We start from the raw sequence: 6,435 nt of genomic DNA on the forward strand, positions 1-6,435 counted from the left end.
GTGCACATACACACAGTGTGCACACACATGCACACATAGTGCACATGCAATGCACACACAGTCCACATGCACACGCATACACACAGCACACATGCAATGCACACACAGTCCACATGCACATGCACACACAGCACACATGCAATGCACACACAGTTCACACATGCACACACGGTGCACCTGCAACGCACACAAAGTTCACACACACACGTACACACAGCACACATGCACACACACATGCATGCACACACAGCACACACACATGCACACAAGCATATGCAGTGTGCACGCAATGCATACATGTGCAAACCGTGCAATGCACACACCACGCACACTCACATGCACACACCACACACACTCACATGCACACAGCACACATGCATGCACACACAGCACACACACATGCACACAAGCATATGCAGTGTGCACGCAATGCATACATGTGCAAACCGTGCAATGCACACACCACGCACACTCACATGCACACGAGTACACATGCATGCACACACAGGTCACACACATTCACACATGCACACACAGCACTCATGCACACATGCACACACTTGCACACGAGTCTGGAGGTGAGACTTAGAATCAAGCCTTGGAGAAGATATGGAAGAAACACACAGCCACAGCTATATCCTCATTATGTGACACTTCCTACCCATCACGTCAGCGAGAGGCTCGCCCAGGTCTCCCCTTCTCACCCGAGAAAGGCTGAGGGCGCGTCTGTCATGAGCTCAGTCCCCGGGTGTCTGAATGGCCGATTCAGGTAACAAGGCCGAACCGAGAGGGAAGCGTTTCCTCACTGCGATGGGTGTGAGCCCGAGTCCCAAGCTGGTGCGAACGCTGACCCCCCCAGTTCTGTTCTCCCCCATGGAACAGTGGGGGGTGAGTGCCTCACTGCTGAGGGAACCCCAGTAAAAGACCCCTGCATTTGTGCACGCTCTGAGATCGGAGGGGGCATGGAGAGGAAGACTGGGGATGGAAAAGTACTGGGGGCCGTGTGGGAGTGGGGAGTATCAGTTTCACCCCCGGTTCTGCCGGCAGAGGCCCCGAGGAAGGACCTGTGTGCCCAAGGCCCGGGGTACAGAGACCCAGGAATGAAGGCGCCAGGCTAGGGACCACGTATGAAAAGCATGGGGCCAGAGGGGCCTGAGTCTGACTGCCATTCCCTGCCTGTGATCAGGCCTAAAACCCACACAAAGGTTTCTTCTAAGCAGAAGCCAGATTGCTCAACATCACGCACATCTTGCCCAAGGTCATGGTCTTGAGAGGCAGAGCCTGTCCTTGGACTAGCCTTAAGCTTCTAACCACGCAAGGAGCCTTCTACCCATCCCCCTGCGTTCCTCCGACTTCCTCACTTACCGAAGAGCTCACTCCCCAAACCCCAGCGTCTCCCTTGCAGGGTCCTTGCCCACGGAACCTGCTGGGGGGTTGGTGCCCTCGCTTTTACATCTGAGGCCCAGAAGGCAGCAGCCAAAATTGAAAGACATTATCTACAAGCAGTGACAGATGAACGCATTAGCATTTGTCAGAGAAGCATGGGTTACTTTATCAAGTTTGTTAAGAAAAGAGCAAAGAACAAATAAACCGCCAGGCAGAATGGGGGAAGAACGTGTGTGCTGGTTCTGAACCAGTGTGGACTATAAATTACTGCTCACTGGGGCCGTTGTGCAAAGGGCAGGCTGGGGAGAGCATGGCCAGGCTGTAGGGGGTTCTCATTAAATGCCTGCGTGAGAGGAGGCAGGTATGTGATGGCAGTGATTTAGAATTTCTTGACACTTCAGTTTTCCCATCCTTAATCATAGTGGATTATTATGGTGGAACAATAGTGTGGATTAAATGAAGTATGTCCACAAAAGCTTTTAACTTGGTGCCTGGAATAAAGCGGTTCCTCAGGAGATGGTGGCTGATGCAACCATTATTAGTTCTTACCTATGAGTCGTGCCTTGCTCAGATCCTATAGTGCAAGAAAGCTTCGTCTACGTAGATCTTGCTTTGTGTATTAATGGGTTCCTGCAAAGTTGTCTATAGATCAGATTTATTGTCAGTTATGAATTAAATTGATAGTTCTTCCTTTTAACGCTTGGGTCTAAGCGTTGGAAATCTCCTCTGTGGGTTTCAAGCTTTCACTGGCTCGCGTTGTAATGGTACAGAGCCTTTTCTCTGCTTCTGTCTGGGCAAAAGGCTACATCTTGTTTAAAAGAAAATATACCCAGGTTGAGTAGCGCTGATGTTAAAAGCTCAGTGGCACCCATATGGAGCTTGCCCTCTTTTATGAGATCTTCTCCCTGAATGAAGCAGTAGGCGGGAGGGAGTGGCTCATAGTTTGGATAAAAGGAGAGAAAGACAGAAGCTTATACACAAAAACTGCCAGGTTATGCACAAGCTGTATAAGATGGTTTCCTAACCCAGATGGCCAATCATCCTGTAGGCAAGTAGAGTAGTGATGGGGGCAGCATTAGACAGCCATCTACCATAGATCCTTCTAGAAAGGGAACTAGATAAGTTCTTAACTTCCTTTGCTAGTACTCTCATCTCCAAGAGGGTAGAGGAAACCACACAGAGGTCTTCTACTTGGGACTTAAACCAGTAAGGAAGAGCTGGCTGGGAACACAAGGGAGAAGCCAGCTTTGGGGGAGAATCAACACCAGGTAAGTAGAATAGCACAATGGTGAGGGTGTAGGTTCACCATCTCCTGGGTCCAAATTCTGCTTCTACTGCTTATTAACTATGTTCTTTTTAATCTTGCCTTGACTCTGTTTCCCTCTTTGTAAAGCGAGGACGATACTAGTACCTACTTCATTGTGTGGTTGCAGAAAGTAGAAGAACTGATACTTAGTATGTGGAATTAGTTATCAATAAATTTTAGCTGTTAGTGTTACTGTTACTTGAGTTCAAGTTCATGATGGAAAATTCAGATGAACATAATCAGACTCAAGACTTTAGGGAAATTTTAAAAACCTGAGATCAGCGAGTAGATACTTCAGCCAGAAGTTATAAAGGGGAATCTGGTTTGAGACTGATCAGCAAGCTTTTCCTGTAAAGGGCAAGATAGTAAATATTTTCTGCTTTGGGCCACAGGGTCCCTTTGCAACTAGTCAACTCTACTATTGTAGCACAAAAGCAGGAATAGACCATGCATAAACAAATGGGCGTGTCTGTGTCCAATAAAACTTTGTTTATACAAGCAGGAAGTGGGCCAGATTTGGCCAGAGAACCATGGTTTGTGGATCCCTGGCTTAAGGAAATTGGGAAACACTGAAATATGAAAGTCTGCCTGTGTGATTGGTAAATGTTGTAAGATGAAAAGCAAGCAGGCAATTAATCAACATACATGCAAAGGGAGCTGTTTACCCCATATTGAAAGAGGGCATGTTTGCAAATGACATATCCAATAAAGGGTTAGTATCCAAAGTATATAAAGAACGTATATAACTCAACAACCCCCCAAACAAACAATCCAATATTTAAAAATAAGCAGAAGAAATGAACATACATTTAAGGAAGACATCTAGAAGGCCAACAGACACATGAAAAGATGCTCAACATCACTCATCATCAGGGAAATGGAAATCAAAACTGCAATGAGATATCACCCCATACCTGTTAGAATGGCTAAAATAAAAACCACAAGAAACAACAAGTGTTCGCAAGGATGTGGAGAAAAAGGAACCCTCATGCCCTGTTGGTGGGAATGCAAACTGGTGCAGCCCCTCTGGAAAACAGCAGAGAGGTTCCTCAAAAAATTAAAAATAGAACTACCTTATGATCCAGTAATTGCACGACTGAATATTTACCCTCAAAATACAAAAATGCTAATTCAAAGGGATACACGCGTCCCTATGTTTATAGCAGCATTATATACAAAGCCAAATTATGGGAGCAGCCTAAATGTCCACTCATGGATGAATGGATACAGAAGATATGCATGTAATGGAATATTATTCAGCCATAAGAAAGAATGAAATATTGCCATTTGTAACTACATGGATGGATCTAGAAAGTGTAATGCTAAGCAAAATAAGTCAGAGAAGGACAAACACCATATGATTTCATTGATATATGGAATTTAAGAAACAAACAAAAAAAAATGAGCAAAGGAAACAAAGAGAGACAAACCAAGAAACAGACTCTTAGCTGTAGAGAATGAACTGATGGTTATCAGAGGGGAGGTGGGTGGAGAGATGGATGAAACAGATGATGAAGGAGTGTACTTGTGATGAGCAGTGAGCAATGTACGGGCTTGTTCAACCACTGTAGTGTACGCCCAAAATAACATAACACTGTGTGGTAACTATGCTGGAGTTTACAATTAAATTAAATTAAATTAAATTAAATTAAATTAAATTAAATTAAATTAAGAAAAGAAACCTGAGGGAAAAAAAGAGGGCCTGTGCCCCAAAGAAGAGTTATAACTTCTGCATAGCAGACAGTTCAGAAATATATGAAGGAGGCACCTGGGTGGCTCAGTCAGTTAAGCGTCCAACTTTGGCTCAGGTCATGATCTTGTGGTTTGTGGGTTCATGTCCTGAGTCAGGATCTGTGCTGGTAGCTCGGAGCCTGGAGCCTGCTTCGGATTCTGCGTCTCCCTCTCTCTCTCTCTGCCCCTCCCCTACTCACGGTCTGTCTCACTCTGCCTCTCAAAAATAAAATAAAAACATTAAAAATAATAAAAATAGGAAAACAACAAAAAAAGAGGTATATATGAAGGTATATAGGTATATGATGATATTTAAGTATAAAGGTATATGATGGTATAAAAAAAGATTAAGGCCAGGGCACCTGGGAGGCTCAGTCAGGTGAGCCTGGCTTCGGCTCAGGTCATGATGTCACAGTTTGTGAATTCGAGCCCCGCGTCGGGCTCGCTGCTGTCCGTGCAGAGCCCACTTCAGACCCTCTATCCTCTGTTCTCTGCCCCTCCCCCACTTTCACGCATGCTCTTTCTCTCCCTCTCAAAAAAAAAACCAAACACAAAAAACCAAACACATTGAAAGAAAGATTAAGCCCTCGATAAATCTGAGAACAGTGCTGTGATGAAGCAGATGCCCCGACTTGGGTAACCATGGCAACACGGGAAGGGACCCGGAAGTGGTACAGGTGGCCTTCCAAAAGACATCAGGCTACGGGGGCAAAAGAGAACCCAGTCAAAACCCCGGGAAAGAGATCTAGACCTAAAGGAGAGCCGGCAATCCCAGTAATGGCGAGGGAATGAAAGACAGTCTGAATGTGCCCAGATGCAAACACTAGTTGTCTCTAAACAGTGTGATTTAGGTCACTATTCTNAAATTCTTTTTAATTTTTAAAATTTTAATTATTTTTTCAGTTGATTCATTCCTTTCAAGAGAGACAGAGTGAGAGGAGGAAGGGGCAGAGAGAGCGGGGAAGGGAGAATCCCAAGCAGGCTCTGCACTGTCAGCACAGAGCCCGATGTGGGGCTCAAACTCCCCAACTGTGAGATCATGACCTGAGCAGAAATCAAGAGTCTGAGGCTCAACGAACTGAGCCCCCCGCCCCCTCAAGGATACATTACTTTCATTCATTCATCTATCTATCTATCTATCTATCTATCTATCTATCTATCTATCATCTATCTTCCTATCTATCTATCTATCTATCTATCTATCTATCTATCTATGTATTTATTTATTTTTGAGAGACAGAGAGAGACAGCGTGAGCAGAGGAGGGTCAGAGAGAGAGGGAGACACAGAATCCAAAGCAGGCTCCATGCTCTGAGCTGTCAGCACAGAGCCTGACATGGGGCTCAAACCCACGAACCGTGGGATCATGACCTGAGTCGAAGTCAGACGCTTAACCAACTGAGCTACCCAGGTGCCCCGATACATTACTTTTAAAATCAAAGGAAAATGAAAGCTAGTTACGGTGGAGGAAGCTTCTTAGAGGAGCAACCTCAGGACAGATGCTTAAAAATTATAAGAAGGTTTCCACTCAGCACAAATAGAAGTTTCTCGTGGTAATGGTCTGACCTGCAAACCGGTGACTGTCCACTGTGGCCAACACTGACTGCCTCCCCATCAGCCATTTTCTTACCTTCCATTGCTGATGGCAGAGCTTGCTTCCCAGAAAACACCCAACACTTGCCTTACCAGTCTGCTCTTGTGGTTATGGCATGGGTGAGTCACACCATCCCAGCCAAGGAGAATTGCTGAAAACTCTGCTGGGTGGTTCCCAGGAGAGGTTCCCTGGGCACGCGCGCGTGTGTGTGTGTGTGTGTACGTGTGTGCATGCATTTGTAGCATGAGGAGAAACGCTAGCCCTTCCAGTGCTTGATGTGGTCATGTGAGGATGCGGTGTTTGGTGCAGTGGCAACCATTTTCTCACCATGAAGAAGGAATCCCAAGCTTGCCAGCTAACACTCTGTGATAGTAGATTAGAGGATGGAAAGGGTGAGGTCCTTGATTCACTGAACTGTA

Source organism: Crocuta crocuta, unplaced genomic scaffold (genome assembly GCF_008692635.1).
Source record: "Crocuta crocuta isolate KB4526 unplaced genomic scaffold, BGI_CrCroc_1.0 scaffold288, whole genome shotgun sequence".
Classification (NCBI taxonomy): Eukaryota; Metazoa; Chordata; class Mammalia; order Carnivora; family Hyaenidae; genus Crocuta; species Crocuta crocuta.